Source organism: Ictalurus punctatus, chromosome 4 (genome assembly GCF_001660625.3).
Source record: "Ictalurus punctatus breed USDA103 chromosome 4, Coco_2.0, whole genome shotgun sequence".
Taxonomy (NCBI): domain Eukaryota; kingdom Metazoa; phylum Chordata; class Actinopteri; order Siluriformes; family Ictaluridae; genus Ictalurus; species Ictalurus punctatus.
The window spans coordinates 16,487,694-16,511,368 of NC_071284.1; the positions used below are offsets into that span (position 1 = coordinate 16,487,694).

At 42.4% G+C, this 23,675-nt stretch overlaps 1 pseudogene; it reads right to left on the reverse strand.

Moving 5' to 3' along the window:
• Positions 1-3,290: 3,290 nt before the first annotated feature.
• On the reverse strand, positions 3,291-5,130 carry LOC128629567 (uncharacterized; annotated as a pseudogene).
• Between the last annotated feature and the right edge of the window lie 18,545 nt (positions 5,131-23,675).

Sequence of the window (23,675 nt, forward strand, 5' to 3'; positions counted from 1 at the left end):
ACTGTCTGGGTTTTAATTTAACAGCCTGAATTTCACAACTAATATTTGCAACTTTACCAATGAAAAAATAAATGAAATCTTTGCTGCTATATAATGATTGTGTGCCTGTTTCTGTGGCGGTTTTATTCCTAGTTAATTTTGCCACCGTGTTGAATAGAAATCTAGAATTGTTTTTTTTTTCTTCTATTAAGGTGATAGACTTTTCTAGCAGCATTAAGAGACTGTCTATAGTTCAGGAGGCTCTCCTTCCATGCTGTTTGAAATATTATCAATTTGGTTTGGCACCATTTATGTTCCAATTGTCAAGTGGTCTGTTTTAAGTTATGGGTTTGATCGTTATACCAGTGTGCTAGTTTTTTCGTTCTAATTATTTTTCTTTAGAGTGGAGCCACCCTATCTAGTGTGTAGCAAAGCACTGACTGTAAGCATTCAGTCACTCCAGAGGTGCTGTATCACTTGGGATGAGAATGACTAGGGGAGCCCTACAGTAATACTGGGGGCTAACTGCCCTAACAACCTCTCATCCCTTGATACCTTCCTCCACGGCCCATCAGGACCTATTCTTTTTGCCTTTTCGGCACTGATTTAAAAATGATAATTAGGCCCACCAGCAGGCTGTGACTGCCCTGTCCCCCTGGCTTTCTGCAGGGGGAGGCAGGCAGCCACACTCACCTTCTGTGCCACCCTCACAATTCAGCAGATCTGCCTGGTAGGCCTGCAACACTGCCATTATATGCAGAGACCCACAAGCAAGACCCACTGCATACATGGCTTAGATGGCAAAGCCGCACCCAGTGATTTTGCTGCCATTGATGGAGAGAGGAGCAAGAGAGAGCAGCCTTAATCTCTGGTTCCCCCACCAGATCCCAGGCTCTGAGCCAGCTGGCTGCATCGACAGCAGATGGCCCAGAGTCTGAGGTTCTGAAACCCATCTCGCTTTGGCTGAGAAGTGAGAGAGGCAGGAGCAGAGCCGCTTTATTGTGAAGTGTTCACAATAAGTGCACTCAGCCCCCTCAAGGGCTGCTGCAGCATACACCACCTCCCATACACTTCACACAGAAAATGTGTCCACCCCCTCTGTAATATATCTTTTTTTTTTTAGGGCAGGGAGTAATACACACTCTGATTTCTCTCTGACTCAACAGACATGAGGGTTCACTGAAGACAAAGAAGCTGATCATGTGTTTTACGGTCACAGTTTTATAGCCACACGACATGAGATACACCATGCAACTGACCATATCAAGCCATAAATTGCAGTGATTTTACACAGACTTTAGACGCAGAGGCATTCCCACAGTGTGAAGCTCATGTAACCTTGAGTTCCCTTTGAAAGGGCACAACCAGGTTATAGATGAAATCTGCAAATTCCCAATGAAATTCAGAATATGGCCTGGGTGTCTGTAAATAATAATTAGTGGAATCAACTCTGTGGGCTTATTTTTTCAGGCTACATGTGTTATGTTAGTGTGAAGAACTTTTGAATTTATGACTAGGTTTTTGTGTGATGCATAGACTATCATTATACTAATCAATTATAATGAGAAATTTACACCTCTTCTGCCAGTTAGATGGTGCCAGTCATCATGCTGTGAAAGTGTTTGTATCCTGTAAAAGTATCCTGATTTCTTCTGTTTTTGTGCACATCTCCTACTAAATTGTTTCACAAATTAAAACAAAATCTAAGATAAACAAAGGCAACTTGAGTAAACACAAAATATAGTTTTTAAATGATTAAAATGTTATTTATTGACTGAAAAAAGTTATCTAATACCAACTAGGCCTGTGTGAAAATGTATTTGCCCATAGTTACTAATTCTCCAAATCTATGAAAGTGCATTCATAATAGGGTTCAGCTGGACTAAACACAACCAGGCCTGATTACTGCAAACCCTGTTCAACCAAATCAACACTTAAATATTACATTTTCAACAGCATGTTGAGCAAGTTGGTTAAAAGGCATTACCCAGTAACACACTATCAATCAATGAAACTGCATTCATAATGGGGTTCAGCTGGACTAGACTTGGTTGTGGCCTGATTACTGCAAACCCTGTTCAATCAAATCAACACTTAAATAGAACTTTATCAACAACATGAGGTTGGTTAAATGTTACACACTATATTGTATGCCAAAATTGAGAGAAATTCACGAAATGATGAGGAAGAAGGTGATTGAAATGCATCGGCCTGGGAAGGGATACAAATGACTACACTAAAACACTGGGCAAAAATGGCATCCACGGAAGAGTGGCAAGGCAAAAACCTTGCTAACCCAGAACAACATTAAAGTGCATATGAATTTTGCCAAAACACACCTTGATGATACTCAATCCTTTTGGGAGAATGTTCAGTAGATTGATCAGTCGAAAGTGGAACTGTTTGGAAGAGAGGGGTCCCATTACATCTGGTGTAAAATAAAACACAGAATTCCACAAAAAGAACACCATACCAATGCTCAAGCATGGTGGTGGAAGTGTGATAGTGTGGGAAGCTTTAGGGTCTGCGCAACTTGCAATAACTGAGGGAAACAAATTCTGCTCTCTATCAGAAAAATCCTAAAGGTAAATGTCTGGTCTTTAGTCTATAAGTTGAAACTCATATGCAACTAGATTATGCAGCAAGACAATGATCCGACACATAGGAATAAGTCCTAGTCCAAGAAGGAAGTGAAAGACTGATCTCCAGTTATCTGAAGCATTGGTTGCAGTTATTGCTGCTAAAGGTGGCACAAACGAGATTAAGTTTAAGGGAGCAATTAGTTTTTCATATGGTGATAGGTGGTGGATAACTTTTTTGCTTTCATAAAAAAACAAAAACAAATAAAAAAAACTGTATTGTGTATTTACTCAGGCTGCCTTTGTTTTATGTTGTATTTCGTTTGAAGATCTAAAACTATTTATCATGAGATGTACACAAAAACAGAAGAAACCAGCACTCTAATTGTATCCAGGAGAACTAGCTTATTTTAATGCTACAAACTCATTCGGTTTAATCCACATTTCTGTTAAACATAATGCATTAAAGTCCTGATCAGTAATGGTTTCATTATCAATAAGTGCTTTAGACATATGAGATCTAATATTTAACAGTCCTAGCTTCAGACCAAAGGTGCTGACTGTGCATTCAGTAGGATTTAATTTTATGTTAGTTCAGCTACTAAAACAAACTGAGTATTTGTAAATTTTTGTTTAGCTCAGGAAACAGACAGTCTCAATATTTAGATAGCGGACCGCCAATTTAGCCTGAAATTTATCTGTTCCCTGGCCTTGGCTCTGGATTGTCACTGATTAACTAGGCCTTTTCTGACTATATGCTTTGCTGCAAGAAATGGGAGCAGCACCTTCAGGAGTGGGATGGATACTGTCCCGCCATAACAGGCCAGCCTTGCCCTCAGAACTACTCCAATTATCTGTAAAACCACATTATTTTAAGAGCACCTCCTGGACATCGAGGCAGTTCAGCGACCATAACCTGCTGTAAGCTACATTGCCATGCTGCATTGGGATGGGGTCAGAGCATATTACTGCATTGGACATCACCTTCGCTAATTTACACACCTCTACAATGTTACTCTTAATAACCTCTGACTGATATAGGCGTTTATCATTAGTTCCTACATGAAAAACTATCTTTGAAAACCCGTGCTTGCCCAAGACCCTAAGATTACCTGCTATGTCTGGTGCCCTGGCTCCTGGTATACACCTAACTAAAGCGGCTGGAGCCCCTAAGTGCCTAACTAATTTCACATGCCTTAAGAGAGAGTCTGTTATAACCAGAGCTCTTTCAGGTTTCAGTGGGTGCTTCATTGAGGAGAGCAAACCTGTTAGACATGTGAAGTGGAAAGAAGTGGATCTCTCGTGGGCGAGCCTTAATGTTAGCTTTGCAATTATGCCACAGAGTTGTCCCCCATTCGCATTAAGTCTCAAATGCCAGTGTTGGGGGACTACTATCTCCATTTAAGGCATCCAGACTTTCCTCTACAGAAACTACACTGCTCTCACACTCAATAACCCTCTTTAGCAACTGGATGCACACCTCTAATGCTGCAATCTTCTCTATCAGAGCGCTAACTAAAGCACTTAGCACAAATAAAACCATTACAAATGACGGAAAGAATGACTAAACATCCTGCAATTGACAGACTGAACAGAATGTTTGACATGTTGCGTTTTGAATGTACCTTAGTCAAAGATTAGTTGAGATTATTTTAGACAGAGCTGACATGGATGGCCTCCACTTGCTGTCTACAAATGTATCCTTTAGGAGAGATGTTCCGCAGTCATTTCAGATCAAATTCACCCATGTCACTGCCTCCTCCCTTAAAAAAAAAAAAAAAAAAAAATCATAAACTTGATATTTGTAAAGTTGATCCTTTTTTTTTTTTTTTTTTTTTTAAATAAAATGAAGCATTTCTAAACTTTTGTGGTGTATGTATATAGCAGTAATATATCTGAATGCAAGGAAATGTAGGAATAAAATGATCCATTTTTATGGTTTAATTTTAATGGATTAATTTTATTCAGCATGTGTTCTGTCTAATATTTATCCAGTTGTCCAGCAAAACTCTGTTGGGGTATAATATAAAACAATAAAGGTGTTAGAACCTGAATGTCTAATTCTGACAAATACTGAACAGACAGTTTGTAGATATAGTGCACCTAGATATCACTAAGCCATTGAGCATGTATTTACCTTTTCCTGAAAACCATAGAGTTGGGTCTGAGTCCACCTTTGTCAAGACCAAGTCCTTAACCAATCAAGTCCAACTATGAGTCCAAAAGGGGCCAGAAAATAATTAAACTGAAAAAGATTTTAAATTGCAATTGTAAACTCAATACTGAGCTGTTAAATTAATAGTTTAACCTTCACAAACCAATGCAAACATAAATGTAACAATTTCATGTCATCAGCGCCTCAACTAGTTTCCTGTCAAAAAATAGTTTCAATAAAAAAGGGATATAGAGGTATATGTAGAACTTTTATTATATTACAAGTGTATGAAAATACAAATTAACCTATTTTGTTATTGTATCACACAACATTTTGTACTCCAGTTCGAGTTGACATTTCAATTATTTGATGCTCTTGTAATCAGTGAGTTTAATATGTCATACTCTCCTGCGCCATCTACGCATAGTTATCGCCAATAGCAAAAACGGCTTCCAGTGCAGCATCGGATGTAACTGAGCTGGCTGAGACAAAATGCGGAAGCGATTGTGCATAGAGACCATTCGGTACTCACATGATGAGGTGGATTTCTGTAAGTACGTTTCATGTGTGTACACACAGAAAACCCCCTGGTATCTTTCTTTTCATGTTACACATGACGTGGACTCTACTGTACTGTACTTGATTAAATTTCAGAGTCCAAAATGTCTGATTCCATGTCAACAACAACAACAAAAAAACCTTTCTACAGTAATGAGACTTTTCTCTTCATGGTTTGCATTTAAGGCCCTCTGGAGACATTGCTAATTGTTATGCATTTCTAATTTTTGTGCAAAACCTTTGCACTACAATATGAAAAGGAAATAAATTGAGTGGATGAGGGATTGTTTTATTCAGAAAGATTAGGCTTGTACGTTATGAAGAGAGAAAATTGCCACGTTGTTTTCATTAAATTAATGCTTAACTTACTCTTTTTGTACAGATCCACTTTGTGCTTAAATAAGGGTGAAGGGATTTCTGTATTTTCCTAATAGCCCATTAATTTCTCCTGGATATGTTCTCAGAGTTCACATCACTCCAACAATTATTCATTTTGGCCAAATGTCACAAAAACTACAGTTAAGTGTATGTATAATTGGAAGGAGATTCATATTCATGACCCACTTGAATGATAGAGAAATGATAACATCTGTTGTGCATTACATCTGTTGTGCATTTTTTTAACCTTCTGTGGTATTGATTGTACACAAAGGAAATAATTTAGACCTACAGATTTTATTCTTCCACTGGAAGCCAAGGATGTTAAAAAAAGTCTGACTTTCATCAGAGGAATATACTTCTCCTGTCTATGTGACCTTTCAAAATCCCATTGAAAACTGAGTCAGCCCAGAGGTAGGAGATATCATATTATCACTTTGTGTGTGAGTGTGTGAGTGTGTGTGTGTGTGTGTGTGTGTGTGTGTGTGTGTGTGTGTGTGTGTGTGTGTGTGTGTGTTTACTTTCCTCTTTTTCTTTCTTACTGGAACCAATAGTTCTTTGTGGCATTTGGAAAGGTCAGACATGTGTTGAACATCGTAGCAGCTAATGTCTGTAAAACGTCACTCTTTGTTGATGGAAGGAAATATGGCCCAATGGTTTCTCTCTACACAAGATGTCAGGAAGTAACATAAGTATGGTGAGGAATGCAATCACAGGCCTAGGAGACAATCCCTTGTGTCTTTTTCCCAACATTGTTAAGGTTGAGTCATTTTGCTCATACTGTATGACATGCAGTGATCAATTGCAAGTGCATGCGCCTTTGTTTGACTTAAGTCAAGAATTCTGTCATGGCTCAATTTGGTATGCAGTGCATATTTTAACATTTAAATGTATTTATTTTGGAGACATTTTTATCTTCGGAGACAAGTGATACGGAAGTTAAGCAATTAGCTGAAATAGTGATGCAAGATTCCATCAACTAGTGAAAAATAAGTGAAGGGAAATTTTAGAAAGAAAAAAGTAATCTACTCATCTATAAAAAAAAAAAACCTACTAGAGATGCATCGATACTAAATTTCTCAGCCGATCCCGATAACCGAATATTCAGAGTGATATCGGCCGATACCGATAGTTCTGGCTTTTATGCCTTCTTATAAATTAATTATAATTAATTCCACAATTCTGAAAGAAATGCAAATAAAAACTTTATTCTCTCCATTTCAACAAGTTGTTTCACAGCACCTGGTCTCACAAACAGAAAACACATTATTCAAATTAACATTAACGCATTAACTAAATTCTCAAGATTAAATTAAGATTTCTTAACTTATTGAATGTTATTAATTCATATTAACATTGACTGAAATCTAAAAAACCTCCTGTTAGGCTCACATTCACTCACCACAAACAAAAGCATTTCTACTTTTTTTTTACATTTCTATTTTTTAAAATATTAACATTAACTGGATATGAAATACACTACTCTACAAATATATTTTTTCTGTGCAATATATACTTTTTGGTCAACTCATCATTTAAATCTTTCAACGGTGTACTGGTGCCTTAATTCAGCCCGAGCAGTGCGGCAGAAAAAAAATATAAAATTAGACTCCACGAAACTCCCACTTCACTTCTGCTCACTTCCGGTGTAAAATTGCCTTTATTGGCCGATACATCGGTGCATCTCTAAATAATACCATGGTAAAAGGTGAAGCCCAATTTCCAAAGTTACTAAAATTAAACTTAGATTATAAAATGCACATTAAAATTGCTATAGTCTCAAAAATGTTAATAAGAAAAAAGTTCCCAGAACATTTAAGTTGATAAAAAGTTCCCAGAATCCCATCTTTAAAAGTTATTAAACCGTTTTGTGCTCTTAAACATGTAACAACAAGAGTAAACAAGATATCACAAGATCTCATATGTTTACCAACATGTCATGTATTTTGTCATCTGTAGTGTCAGTCAAATGGTTTCATTCTGTGAAAATAGGCAGTTCTTTGCCACATTTATTGATGGAACATAATGACTCTGTAGTGACGCTAGGTCTGGCTTGTGAGTATAGTTATGAAAGTGTGTGTACAAGAAAGAATCACAACTGAGAGAGGTTTTTCACAATGGTTTTGTCAATTGATGGTAAATTAGCATTCCTTTTGCTAAACTTGCTTGTATGCTAATAGCTAGCTGTCAGGATACAAATTGGCAAGGTAAATATAAAATATAGCTCATGATAAATATTTGTAATAATAGATAATAGGTCATCTGTTGATTTTTTTTTTTTTATTTAAGTGAAAATCTTAAACAATAACAGTCAATATTTATTATATTATATTATATTATATTATATTATAATACTTTAGCTTATATGTCACATTATTGTTGTGGTAAACAACTACCACAATAATATTTCACAGTTGTTTGTCCTCTTGTGTACAGACAACTGCAAAATATTAAAATGTACAAATCAATATATCAGGAGAACACTCACATCTGTTAGAACTCATATTTCTTAAGAATTTTCACCAAGTGCCTGAAGCCACCCCACAAGCAAACAAAAATAAAAAATAATTAATGAAGAAAAATAAAAAGAACTATTAAGTGAAAGAAAACTACTAAAGTTCAAATGCTTGAAAAACACAATTAATTGCAGTAATACAGTAATTGTATTTGTTACTTCACATCACTGGTGCTCAGGACTGCTACTAACTTTCATTTGTGCCTATGAACAAATTAATTTTCCATCCAATCCATACATGCTGTCACACATCGTGACGGAGCAGAGATAAGGCGGATGCAAGTGCAGGATAACGGTTGTTTATTTGTAGAGACAGGTAGGCAGACAAATCCAAAACGTGATCCAAAACGTAATCCATAAACATGCAAGAGGTCAGGCGATTGGCAAACAGGCATACACGGGGCTAGGCAGGAATCTAGGTCGATAACCAAAACAAGACACGAACTAGAACGAGGGACTGGAAGCGGAGAATCCAGCGCGAACTAACTTATGACTATGACTATGACTATGACTATGACTATGACTATGACTATGACTATGACTATGACTATGACGCGAACTAAACTAATGCTAAACATTTACTTACGACTTATTAATCTTCCGCGTTGTGTGCTGGGAAGCGCACGGTATATATGCGGACATGATTAGCGTGTAAACTGCTATCAGCTGGGAGCAATACAGACCCACGTGAATTCCCAGCCAATGACGGAACAAGGAGGAGACATGACAAACATAAACAAAACACACGTGTCCCAATGTCACTACGGTCGACAGCGGAAAAGCAGGTGCTCGCGCATTTGCGCTTAGAGCACGCTGCTTCAAGGGGGAATCGTGACAGAACCCCCCCCCAAAGGCACCTCTCCCGGAGTGGCATGAGTCATCCCATTTCATTGGCGGCCCCGGCCCCCTGGGCTGAATGTACCGAGCAGAGCCACGAAACTGCACGGTGTTCTTGGCGGCGTAGGGAAGCAGAGCAACGACCTCAGCTGAACAGGGAGGCTGAGCAACGACCTCAGCTGGACAAGGGGGCTGAGCGACGACCTCAGCTGGACAGGGGGGCTGAGCGACGACCTCAGCTGGACAGGGGGGCTGAGCGACGACCTCAGCTGGACAGGGGGGCTGAGCGACGACCTCAGCTGGACAGGGGGGGCTGAGCGACGACCTCAGCTGGACAGGGGGGGCTGAGCGACGACCTCAGCTGGACAGGGGGGCTGAGCGATGTCCTCGGCGGAGCAGGGAAACAGAGCACTGTACTCGGCGGAGCAGGGAAGCAGGGCGACGTCCTCGTCGGAACATGAAGGCAGAGCGACGTCCTCGGCGGAGCAGGAAGGCAGAGCGACGTCCTCGGCGGAGCAGGAAGGCAGAGCGACGTCCTCGGCGGAGCAGGGAAACAGAGCACTGTACTCGGCGGAGCAGGGAAACAGAGCACTGTACTCGGCGGAGCAGGGAAGCAGGGTGACGTCCTTGTCGGAGCATGAAAGCGGAGTGACATCCCCAGCTGAACTGGGAGGCAGAGCGAAGTCCCCTGTAAGGCCAGGGAGAGGAGCGTGGGTCTCCATGCGGCCAGGGAGGAGCGTGGGTCTCCTCGAAGCAGAAGGGGGGAACGCTATTTGCCATGGAGCAGGCGGGCTGAGCGACGACCTCAGCTGAACAGGTGGGCTGAGCGACGACCTCAGCTGAACAGGCGGGCTGAGCGACGACCTCAGCTGAACAGGCGGGCTGAGGCTCTGAGGTCACTAGGTGAACCTTGGGCATGGGCAGAGCTTGGCTGGCCATGTCGGCGGACTGGGGCTTGAGCGGAGCTTGGCTGTGCGTGTCGGCGGACTGTGGCGTGAGCAGAGCTTGGCGGTGCGTGTCGGCGGACTGTGGCGTGAGCAGAGCTTGGCGGTGCGTGTCAGCAGACTGGGGCGTGAGCAGAGCTTGGCGGTGCGTGTCAGTGGGTTGAACTGGGGCAACCGGGTCAGTAGACTTGGGCATGAGCAGCATTTGGTCCTTAGGCTGAGATATTAGCAGAGCTTGGGCCTCAGAGCCTGGAGGCTTGGCTTGGGCGTCAGGGACATGAGACTTGACCTGGACCTTCCTGACTGGAGGCTGGACCTGGAGCTCAGGGACTGGAGGCTGGACCTGGAGCTCAGGGACGTGAGACTTGACTTGGATCTCAGGGACGTGAGACTTGACTTGGACCTTTTGTTGGAGCTCGGCGGGTGAGCCCACCTCGTGGGGCTCAGGTTCGAGCTCTGAGGTCACCCTGTCGGTCCAGGGCTGGGTCTCTGCACGGGCTCTCCGGTGGAGTTTCTTATGCTCCTGCCAGCTGCTCTTGAAGCATTCCTGAGAGCAGAAGAAAGCTTCCTGGAAGCCCAGCTTCCTGCAAGTGGGACATTGAAGCTGAGTCTCTCTCCCGCAGCCCTCGGTCATACATCTCGGGGATTTCGCCCCCGTGTTGGCCAGAAACTGAAGTGGATCACTGGTTACTGCCCTGTCCATCTCCTCATAATAGAGGTTGAATGGTGGGTCCACCTGGGGCTGTCCATTGAGTCTCCACCCCAGTAAATCAAGACCACGAAGTTGTCCAGGCTGTGAAAACTCCTCCATAAACAGCTCTGTAAACTGAGTGACATCATGGAGGGCTGGCGACCCAGCACTCACCAGCTGCTCCGCCCAGTCACGGGCCGGGCCGCAAAACCTGGATACCAGGAACCCGAACCACTCTCTCTTAGTAGACTTGGGAACCGCCAAGCTGCAGAAATACTCCTGGCAGCTGAAGAGAAACTCCAGCGGGTAGCTCCCCAACCCCGCTGTCTCTGGCGGCAATTCAATGGCGTACCTTTGGGGAAATTGCATGGATGAAAAATGCGGCCAGTAATCCGAGCGTTCCCCGATGCGGTATTGTCCTACAATTTTCCTGGTTGCTGTGGCGTGCCTTCTCTCTAGTCCTCCTGCTGCATCCATGTTAGGGCGGAAGATTCTGTCACACATCGTGACAGAGCAGAGATAAGGCAGATGCAAGTGCAGGATAACGGTTGTTTATTTGTAGAGACAGGCAGGCAGACAAATCCAAAACGTGATCCAAAACGTAATCCATAAACATGCAAGAGGTCAGGCGATTGGCAAACAGGCATACACGGGGCTAGGCAGGAATCTAGGTCGATAACCAAAACAAGACACGAACTAGAACGAGGGACTGGAAGCGGAGAATGCAGCTCGAACTGACTATGACTATGACTATGACTATGACTATGACGCGAACTAAACTGCCGCTAAACATTTACTTACGACTTATTAATCTTCCGCGTTGTGTGCTGGGAAGCGCGCGGTATATATGCGGACATGATTAGCGTGTAAACTGCTATCAGCTGGGAGCAATACAGACCCACGTGAATTCCCAGCCAATGACGGAACAGGGAGGAGACTTGACAAACATAAATAAAACACGTGTCCCAATGTCACTACGGTCGACAGCGGAAAAGCAGGTGCTCGCGCATTTGCGCTTAGAGCACACTGCTTCAAGGGGGAATCGTGACACATCCAACCTTTACAATATGTTATTATATATAATGTATTAAATATCACTGAATAAAAACACTGTTATTCTCCTAAAAAAAAAACACATGAACTGTAGGCAGAAGTAGCCAACATCATGCATATTTGGGTCCCACAATACACTTTTCTTTTCATATCTACATAAATAGAGTGGCACACATGCAGACACGCAGACACAAACACACACACACACACACACACACACAAACACAGATATTTATATGCAGTGCAGCTAACCTTTCAGAGCTGCTAAGTCACATTTTCTGCATAATTTGTCAATTTCGTATTAATTTGCGATACACCCCATATTGTTTAACATGATATTATTGATTACCGACCTCACTTAATTTGCCCTGCTTTTGCAAATCACAGTTAGTTAGAGGCTCTCTAGAGTTTCCCCAACTTTAGCATTGTGCCACTAAATTCATTATATCCTCCCAGTTCCGTCTCTCATCCACTCACTCTCACCCAGGGAGCCTGAACCAAATGCATAATTTAAAAAGTCCTTAATCTGCAATGGCATTCCCATTTGGTAGCCAGCAGACTGCACTTTATGATGTCACCTTTCTTCCACAAAGGTCAATAGAAGTTTCCCTTGCTCTCTCATTGTCTTTCCCTCTGAAACTATGAGGTCTGGTGTATTGCCCTTCATGAACTGGAGTCATGACAGTTAGTGACATCATAACCTTTATGCGTCTCCTCTATCTCTCCAAGTGCAGGTCTATCTAAACCCCAACCCTGCAATGTGCAGTATTTTATCAAACCTGGATATATTTATTCTAATGAAATAGTCATTTGTTGCAGAACAGCAAACTGAATCAGCTTTTATTTGCTAATTCTTAAAGCAATGGATCATGTACATTAAATCTGCTGAGATGAGCTACACTTGAAGAAATGATACAAAGAGGAAATATGTCAAATTAAGGCTATTAAATTATATTGCATTCTGATTGTATTATATATATATATATATATATATATATATATATATATATATATATATATATATATATATATATATATATAAATATTTGATTATATCGCTTCATGTGACAACACTTGTCACGAGTTCCCCTTTAAGCAGCACGCTGTGGAGCATGTGAGTGCGTGTGCACGAGCAGGTCTAGATAGTCATAGTCATAGTCATAGTTCTTGTCCACGTCATGTTTCATGTTTAGATTCGTCTGTTTAGTTCACGCTGGTTTCTCTGCTACCAGTCCCTCGCTGTTGTTTATGTTTCATGTTTGGTATATCGACCCTGTATCCCATGACCACGACTTTGATCTCTGCCTTGCCCAGTTTATGCCTGTTTCCTGATCGTCTGACCTTTGCATGTTATGGATTACGATTTGGATTAACCTGCCTGTATCTCTAAATAAAACTGTTCATACTGAACTTGCATCCGTCCCTATCTCCATTACGTCATGAAACGTGACAGAATATTCCGCCTTACCATGGATGCAGCACGAGGACGAGAGAGACATCATGCTACAGAAACCAGGGAAGTAGCAGGACAGTACCTCATCGGGAAATGCTCGGATTACTGGCTGCATTTTTCATCCGTGCAGTTCCCTCAACGGTACGCCGTCGAACTTCTGCCACAGACAGCGGGATTGGGGAGCTACCCACTGGAGTTCCTTTTCAGTTGCCAGGAATATTTCTGCAGCCTGGCGTATCCCAAGCCTACTAAGAGACAGTGGATCGGGTTCTTGGTGTCCAGGTTTTGTGGTCCGGCCCATGACTGGGCAGAGCAGCTGGTGATTACTGGGTCCTCTGCCCTCCATGATGTCACTCAGTTTTCGGAACTTTTTATGGAGGAGTTCACGCAGCCAGGACAGCTTCATGGTCTGGATTTTCTGGGGTGGAGAATCAATGTACAGCCCCAGGCTGACCTGCCATTCAACCTCTATTATGAGGGGATTGGCAGGGCAGTCTCCACCGATCTGCTTCAGTTTCCGGCCAACGCGGGGAAGGTTTCTCCGAGATGTATGACTGAGGGCTGCGGGAAAGAGACTCAGCTCCAGTGTCCCACCTGCAAGAAGCTGGGTCTCCAGGAGGCATTTTTCTGCTCTAAGGAGTGCTTCAAGAGCAGCTGGCGTCAGCACAAGCGTCTACACAGAAAAGCCCCTATGACACTACAGCCAGAAGTTAACCAGGCGATCTCAGAGCTCGAACCTGAGACCAACGAGGAGGTCTCACCCGCCGAGCTCCAGCCAGAGGTCCACATGGCTGCCTCAGAGCTCCAGCACGAGACCTACGGGGAGGTCTTAGCTCTGGAGCCTCAGCCTGAGGTTAACCTGGTGACCTCAGAGCTCGAACCTGAGACCCACCAGGTGGGCTCACCTGCTGAGCTTCAGCTAGAGGTCAACAGGGAGGCTCCAGCACCAGAGCTCCAGCCTGAGTTTCAGGAGGGGGTCTCAGCTCCACAGATCCACTGTAAAGCCCAGTTACTGTCCCAAGTGTCTGTTAACCTGGACAACCAAGCCCTGCTCACGTCCAAGTCAGCCGACATGACCGACCAAGTCCTGCTCACGTCCAAGTCAGCCGACATCACTGACCAAACCCTGCTCACGTCCAAGTCAGCCGACACGGCCGACCAAGCCCTGCTCAAGCCCAATTTTACTGATACGGCCGACCAAGTTCTGCTCAAGCCCGAGTCTACTGACACGGCCGACTACGTTCAGCTAAAGCCCGAGTCTACTGACACGGCCGACCAAGTTCAGTTCAAGCCCGAGTCTGCTGACACGGCTGACCAAGTTCTAGTTCTGCTCGAGCCCGAGTCTGCTGACACGGCTGACCACGTTCTGCTCACGCCCGAGTCAGCTGACACGTTCAACCAAGGTCTGCTCACGCCCGAGTCAGCTGACACATTTGACCAAGGTCTGCTCACGCCCGAGTCCGCCGACACTGACAGCCAAGTTCTGCTCACGCCCGAGTCCGCCGACACTGACAGCCAAGTTCTGCTCACGCCCGAGTCCGCCGACACTGACAGCCAAGTTCTGCTCACGCCCGAGTCCGCCGACACTGACAGCCAAGTTCTGTTCACGCCCGAGTCCGCCGACACTGACAGCCAAGTTCTGTTCCCGCCCGAGTCCACCGACACTGACAGCCAAGTTCTGCTCACGCCCAAGTCAGCCGACAGGGACAGCCAAGTTATGCTCACGCCCAAGTTTGCTGATACAGACAACCAAGCTCTGCTCACGTCCACGTCTGCTGACATGCACACCCAAGTGTCTGTTGACACGGACAACCAAGCTCTGCTCATGTCCCAGTCTGCTGACATGACCAGCCAAGTTCAGCCTGCAGGCTCCGCTGAGTACGTCGCTCTGCTTTCCTGCTCAGCCGAGGACGTCACAGTGCTTTCCTGCTCAGCCAAGGATGTCACTCCGCTTTCCTGTTCTGCTGGGAACGTCGCTCTGTTTCCCTGCACTGCTGCGTACGTCGCTCTGCCTTCCTGTCCAGCCGAGGACGTCGCTCTGCCTTCCTGTTCAGCCGAGGACGTCGCTCTGCTTTCCCGTTCAGCCGAGGACGTCGCTCTGCTTTCCTGTTCAGCCGAGGACAACGCTCCGCTTTCCTGCAACGCCGAGGACTTCGCTCCACTTTCATGTTCTGCCGAGGACGTCACTATGCCTTCATGCACCGCCGAGGACGTTGCTCTGCTTTCCTGCCCTGCTGTGAACTTCGCTCTGCTTTCCTGTTCAGCTGAGGACGTCTCTCTGCTTTCCTGTTCCGCCGAGGATGTTGCTCTGGTTTCATGTTCCGCCGAAGACGTCACTATGCCTTCATGCACCGCCGAGGACGTCACTCTGCTTTCCTGCTCTGCTGTGAACGTCGCTCTGCTTTCCTGCTCCGCCGAGGACATCGCTCTGCTTTCCTGCTCCACCGAGGACGTCGCTCTGCTTTCCTGCTCTGCCATGTACGTCGCTCTGCTTTTTTGCTTCGCCAAGAACGCCGTGCGGTCTCCTGGCTCTGCTTGGGACATTCTGCCCAGGGGGCTGGGGCCGCCAATGGAGATGGATGTTTCATGGCACTCCCGGATAAGTGCCTTTGGGGGGGGTTCTGTCGTGAGTTCCCCTTTAAGCAGCATGCTGTGGAGCATGTGAGCGCACATGCACGTGCAGGTGTGCGAGCACCTGCTTTTCCCTTGTTGACAATCGTGACATTTTGACACGTGCATTTGTTTATGTTTCTGTTATGTCTCCTCCCCGTTCTGTCATTGGTTGTTGTTTCACGTGTGTCTGAATTGCTCTCAGCTGTCAGCCATTACAACGCTGATTAGGTTTGTATATATACCGCGCACCTCCCAGCACACAGTGCAGAATATTAGATAAGTAACTTGGATAGATTAGAGTAAATATTCATAGATTAGAGTCACAGTCATAGTCATAGTTCTTGCCCACATCATGTTTCATGTTTAGATTCGTCTGTTTAGTTCACGCTGGTTTCTCCGCTACCAGTCCCTCGCTGTTGTTTATGTTTCATGTTTTGTTTTCAGAATATTAGATAAGTAACTTAGATAGATTAGAGTAAATATTCATAGATTAGAGTCATAGTCATAGTCATAGTTCTTGCCCACATCATGTTTCATGTTTAGATTTGTCTGTTTAGTTCACGCTGGTTTCTCCGCTACCAGTCCGCTGTTGTTTATGTTTCATGTTTGGTATATCGATCCTATATCCTGTGACCACGACGTTGATCCCTGCCTTCCCAGTTTATGCCTGTTTGCCGATCGTCTGACCTTTGCATGTTACGGATTACGACCTGCCTGTGTCTCTAAGTAAAACTGTTCATACTGCACTTGCATCCGTCCCTATCTCCGTTATGTCACGAAACGTGACAACACTGAAGAAATGACACTTTGCTACAATGTAAAGTAGTGAGGGTATAACTTGTGTAACAGAGTAAATTTGCTGTGCCCTCAAAATAACTCAACACACAGCCATTAATGTCTAAACCGCTGGCAACAAAAGTGAGTACACCCCTAAGTGAAAATGTCCAAATTGGGCCCAATTAACCATTTTCCCTCCCCGGTGTCATGTGACTTGTTAGTGTTACAAGGTCTCAGGTGTGAATGGGGAGCAGGTGTGTTAAATTTGGTGTCATCACTCTCACACTCCCTCATACTGGTCACTGGAAGTTCAACATGGCACCTCATGGCAAACAACTCTCTGAGGATCTGAAAAAAAGAATTGTTGCTCTACATAAAGATGGCCTCGGCTATAAGAAGATTGCCAATATCACTTTGGCCCCAATTTGGACATTTTCACTTAGGGGTGTACTCACTTTTGTTGCCAGCGGCTTAGACATTAATAGCTGTGTGTTGAGTTATTTTGAGGGGACAGCAAGTTTACTCTGTTATACAAGCTGTACCCTCACTACTTTACACTGTAGCAAAGTATCATTTCTTCAGTGTTGTCACATGAAAAGATTTAATCCACCAGATACTGACTGTTTCTTTTGATATTGACCCCCCCCCCTCTTTGTTCAGGGACTCCTTATTCCATTTCTGTTCATCAAATGTCTATAAAACGTGCTCACTTTATGTCTCAGCTGTTGAATCTTTTTATGTTAATACAAATATTTACACATGTTAAGAAATTTGCCGGAAATAAAAGCAGTTGAATGTGAGAGGACATTTCTTTTTATATATACATATATATAAACAGATGCATCTCAAAAAACATAAATATCATGGAAAAGTTATTTTTTTTCTGTAGTTTAATTCAAATATTGGAACTTTCATATATTCTAGATTCATTACACATAAAGTAAAATATTTCTAGCATTTTTTTCATTTTAATCTTGATGTTTACAACTTACAGTTCATGGAAATCAAAAATCCAGTATCTCAAAATATTAGAATAAAAAACATATAATATAGAAATGTTGACCTTCTGAAAAGTATATTAATTTATGCAATCCCCTGGGGGGGAGCTTTGTCTAATGCCTAATTCTTTCTGGTATTACAGTGTTATTGCCATTGTTCACTTATGACATGTGTGCATTTGTTATGATTTCTGTCCTATCTCCACCCCTGTAACGTCATTGATTGTTTCACTGTGTTATTGGGGCAGTGGTAGCTTGCGGTTAAGGCTGTGGGTTACTGATCGGAAGGTCGGGGGCTCAAGCCCCAGCACTGCCAAGCTGCCACTGTTGGGCCCTTAACCCTCTCTGCTCTGGGGGCACTGTATCATGGCTGACCCTGCATTCTGACCCAAGCTTCCTGACATGCTGGGGCATGCAAAGAAAATAATTTCACTATGTTCGCTCTGCAACATATTTCCCTGCATATTCAAAATCTGTGTGAGTCAGAGGGTGCTACAGTGGGATATCCATCTTATTTAGTTCTGATAAGTACTATTGAAACTTATCTCTCACTGGGTCAAACTGCTGGAAACTTTGCAAAGTTGTTTGGTGTATGTGAAAGAACTACCCAGCTCCTAGTAGCCTTATAGCCTTTTTAGCTTACAAATGTATTAGTGTTCATTTCTCTCTGTGTTGTGTGATTAATAATGAGTGCTCAATCAGCGATGCACTGGAGCTGCACAGGGACTACCTCCGCATTTCCATATTGCACACAGAAAAGTACAAACAAATAAATGTATAAATAAATAAATATGGAAATAAATACCTGCGGGAATAAATATTTTTTTTTTTTTTAAATGAATGCATGAATAAACAAATATAAAAAATAAATTTAACAATAAATACAGAAAATAATAAATGAAGCAAAAAAAGTAATACAAAAATAAACAGATTAAATTTAGGTTTTTAATTAAATTTAACTTAGATTAAATTTAATTAAAAATTAATTATAGTTGTTTTTCATTTATTCCTTTATTTAATTTCCTACTATTACACACACACACACACACACACACACACACACACACACACACATATATATATATATATATATATATATATATATATATATATATATATATATATATATATATAGTCAGAGAGAGAGGGGGATATTATTTATTTATTTTTTAATTTCAGCAGGTTTGATCATCCATAATTCCATGGTGTCACAGCTCAGTCAGATCAGAACTCAAATTCCCAAGATGCAACACTCACTTCTCGTGCACGCATGCGCGCACCATCCCCGGAGTTCTGATCAGACACACCTGGCACCAATCACACACACACACTCTCACCTCTAGTACTTAGGGATGTCATTTACCCAAAATCTATGCGAAGTATACGTTCAGTTAACTCGCTTCTCTGCGTTATCAAGCCGTTCTAGTTAGTTTGTCTTCTCGTGATCCTCGACTCTTGTTACCGGTTTCGACTACGCTCTCTGCCTGACCACGTTTGTGTTGTTCGTCCGATCGCTTGACCTTTGTCTGTTTTACGACTACGTTTCTTGTATTTCCCGATACGACGCTCTACACCTGCCGCCCGCTCCTGCTTCCGTGCCTATTCGAGGTTCGTGACACATGGCTTCCCCCATTAACTTCAATATCTGTCTGTGAATTACAGCAAATGAGCCACGGGAGCACACATGTAATATAAACTCTGATAAAAAAAATAAGTTACCAGTATATCAGTGTAATCCCACATTGCAGGTTATGTTATTACACATCACAGAACACTTTTAAAAAAATTTTTTTTTAACATAACCATCAACTAAAAGGTTGAAATATTATTGCCTTTGGCTCTGTGAGCCACAAGACAACCTCATCCCAGCTAAACTTAGCGTAAACTAAGAGTGGGGAAAATGCACCCAATTTTACGGGGCACGTAAAGTGACAGTACACGTTATTACCAATCATGTATAACATGAACTCCAAACCTATACATATCAGAATAATTAAATCAAAAGACAAAACAATGAAATCGAACAATTAATCTATTCAAAATAAAAGAACCACAACAGTTTTCCCATACAATATAATCATACTCATTTTCTCCAACATCCCTCAAAGTACCATAAGGACTTTTGCAATCAAAAATGATCTCTTTACAGGCACAAGTGAAACGTTAGACCTGGTCCACGTAGTCAGCATGACTCACTTTTAAGGTTCAGGGAAATAAAAGGTTGATCAAGTCTCACATTCCCCGTAGATTAATGTGATGCCTAGTACACCACACAACACGGTGTTACGCCACGGCGAACTCGCGGTCACAGAGCCGACGAGAACTACATTTCCCAGCCACGCCTGCGCTGGAGTTTGCCAGAGTACTGAGTGCGAACACCTACATTACCCCCAAGGTTATATAAACCCTTGTTAGCGACAGCACGTCGCGAAGTAAACGCTCAGTACCCTTAACGCTGTCGTTGTAACAAGCCTTAAATCTACGCATTGGATTTTCCCGATTTACGGACTTACTTCTCATTTTCGGATTACGATTCCCTGGATAACCCCTTTTGTATTGTTTTCAGATTTCGCACTTTGTTGTGATCCTCGTCTTCCTGTTGCTGATCTGCCCCGCGTTTGTCTCCACTCTCGGTAAGGTAAGACTTGGCCTCTTTTTACTGATCACAAGGTTACTGTTATCAATAAATCAAATTAACAATTTAACAATAAATCAAAAATTGTGACTTAACAATAATTAAATATTTCAAAGAAAATCAACTCCCAATCTAAATGTCTAAATTCCCAAAGCTGGTTTCTGTACCATAGAGTCAATTAATCTAGTTATGGTTTTAACTAGTCTCCCTGCTCATGTACTCACAGGTCTGTCAGCCTCAGTAGAACCATGTTTGATGTTTGCATTGATGAATGAGTGCAAAGTAAGTTTGGTGAGGGAGGTGAGAGTTCTGCAATATCTTCCAAATGCTATGCATGTCCAGTATCTATAAACACTGCATCTGCAACACCTGGATGTTGTGTAGTGTCTGAATGCACTGTGTCTACGGCATATGAGGGAAAATAGGGTGCTAAATCACCAGGTAGGGTCATGTCAGTTACAGGACTGAGTGCTAGTCCAGAGACAGAAGGCTCATCTGAATGACCAGAGTAAGAACTATCAATGAACTAACTATGAACTATCAATGGAATAAACAGCTGACATCTCTAAATTCAGAGTTAGACAAATATAATATGTCAGTCTGACTGGGCATTGTTGCTTGCTCCAATCCACAATCATTCTGATCAGACTCTGCATAGATCAGTGGCTGATCAATTTCACTGGAACTCGACCCTTCATCAATGCCAGGAATTGGCAAGAAGTTCACTTCCAGCAGCCCATTTCTATGCAAAACTTTTGTGCGGCCTGTTGCATCCTTGATCTTCTAAACGTAGATGTCTGGATTCACATCAACAACAGTGCACACCCCATTTCTCCCATTTGTCAGTCAACATCCTTTTTCCTCTTTCTGAATTATTTGTGACCAATAATCTCCAACTGACAGGTAAGTGCCTTTGACACACTTGTATTGTTGAGTTTGATGTTGTCGCTCAACAGACAAATGCTTCTGAAAATAGCATTTTTCAAGCAAGACAGCAAAGACTTGTTATAAGAGTCATAATCTGCAACCTCAGGGTTACTAAGTACCTGATTAACAAAGGGGTCACGACGCAAGGCGTCTGCTACCACGTTTGCTTTTCCCGGCAAGTGTTTCAGGTCAAATATGTATGGTGTGAGTTTTGAAACCCATCTCAACTCATATGCATCAAGTTTTGGCTTAGTCAAGAGGTAAGTGAGAGGGTTATTATCTGTCCAAATGGTGAATTTGTAACCTTTCAGCCAATAGCTGAACTTCACACATTCCATTTCAAAGCCTTAAATTCCAACCTGTGAGTCGGATATCTGCGCTGTGATTCACTGAGGATCTGATTCATGAAAGCATGGTCTGGCTCTAAGTTCACTTTTGGGAACTTGCGACAATACAGGCCCTAGACCATCCAATGAGGCATCAACAGAAAGAATGAATCGCTCATTGAAATCAGGATTAGCAAGCATGACACAATCCAGCAAGGCGGCCTTGAGTTGGTTAAAAGAAACCTCACACTCTGTTGTCCAATCATTTTCCATCAGGTCTTGGGCTTTTTTGCATACATGGAGAATGACTGCTTAGTGAAGAATTACTGCTAACTGAGAGAGGTGAAAACGCACTCAATAGTAAGGGTCTCTTAAAGCAACAGTACGCCTTAACACCAATCATGTATAACATGAACCCCAAACCTTTACATGTCAGTATAATTACATTTTTAAAAAATGAAATCGAACAATTAATCTACTCAAAATAAAAGAATCACAATAGTTGTCTGATACAATACAATCATAAGAAAAGGAGTATTTTGAGTGAAAATAATAAAGCTGGTTTTACACTTGTTACACATGCACACAATCATTATATAGCAGTGATGACAATGAATTTTTTCAATGTCAATATTAAAAATATCAGCCAAAATTTCAGACTATTAATTTAAAACCACAGTATTATAACTAATCCTGTAGATAATAATAGAACATCATCAGATCACTGATTAGAATGTTTTACTCCCCCTTGAGAGACTGAACTAATTTAACTAAGTTCCACATCAAAACCATCAATTTGTATAGTAGATCCCTTACCTACGTGATTCTTTAAACAGATCATTCCAGAAGCAATCGAACCTCTTCTAAGGTTCGATTGCTTCAGTTAAGGTTAAGGTTGCTAAGGTTCGATTGCTTCACTTACAGTGCCCTCCACTAATATTGGCACCCTTGGTAAATATCAAGTATGCCACACAATTCCTGAAAAGTGAAGCCAAAAGGTTTCGATCACCCCCAGGTGGCTGGATGCAGTATAGGTCATACACCCCACACTCTCCATGTAATCTAATGGGTGTGAGACAAATTAAACAATCAAATTACACTTCAAATAATTTTTTTACCAAGAATGGTTTCTGTCATTTTAGGTAGTTTTAATCACACTGATGTAAGTTCAAGTGTTCATATTTTAAATAATTTAAATTTTAGTTAGTTATTTGATGCTATAATAATGGGTGTGTGACATCATGATTGACAGCTGTGATTGACAGCTTCTCTGAAAAAAGTAGTCACTGAGGCACCAACAGAATTTTTTCAGGATCATCGGGTGGAGACTGGAGCTTTAATTTTAATTTGACATTTCCATAACTGTTTATTTCACACTGACATAATGAGTTGAAAAAGTTCAGGGGCGTGTGCTTGCAATTGATTCTGTGGAAGTGTGGGCGGAATCTTGATACCATGGCTCCACTTCACGCTCACCACTGCGCAGACTTGCTCTCCAAGATGGCAGCGCCATATTGGTACATAGGCGGCTTCACTTTTCTGCAATGGAAGAGAGTGAAAGTGCGTTGTCCATCTTTTTTTTTTACTGTCTTTGGTAAATATGAGCAATGAAGGCTGTGAAAAGTGTCTTTAATGTTTAATCTTTTGATCTTTTGTTCAATAAATTCACAAAAATACTCTGCACTCATGGATATCCAACAATTGCAAACACAACATAGGTTCATCAAAAAATAAAATCTTCTTAAATATATGTATGGCACAACTATTGGCACCCTTTTAGTCAATACTTTGTGCTGCCTCCTTTTGCCTTCTCCTATAATGCCTGATGAGGTTGGAGAATATGTGGCAAAGGATCTGAGACCATTCCTCCATACAGAATCTCTCCAGAGCTTTCAAATTTATAGGTGCCCGCTGGTGGATTCAGTTCACCCCACACATTTTCTATGGGTTTCAAGTCAGGGTATTGGGATGGCCATGGCAGGAACTTGATTTTGTGGTCAGTAAACCATTTTGCTGTTGATTTTGATATATGTTTTGGATTATTTTCCTGCTGGAAGATCCAACTATGGCGCATTTTAGGCTTCCTGGAAGAGGCAGGTAGGTTTTCCTTTAATTTCTGTTGATATGATTTCGATGATGCCATGTATCCTAACAAAATGTCAAGGTCCTCTGGCAGAAAAACAGCCCCAAAACATTAAAGAGCCATGACCATATTTAACCGTGGGCATGAGGTACTTTTCCATATGGCTACCTCACT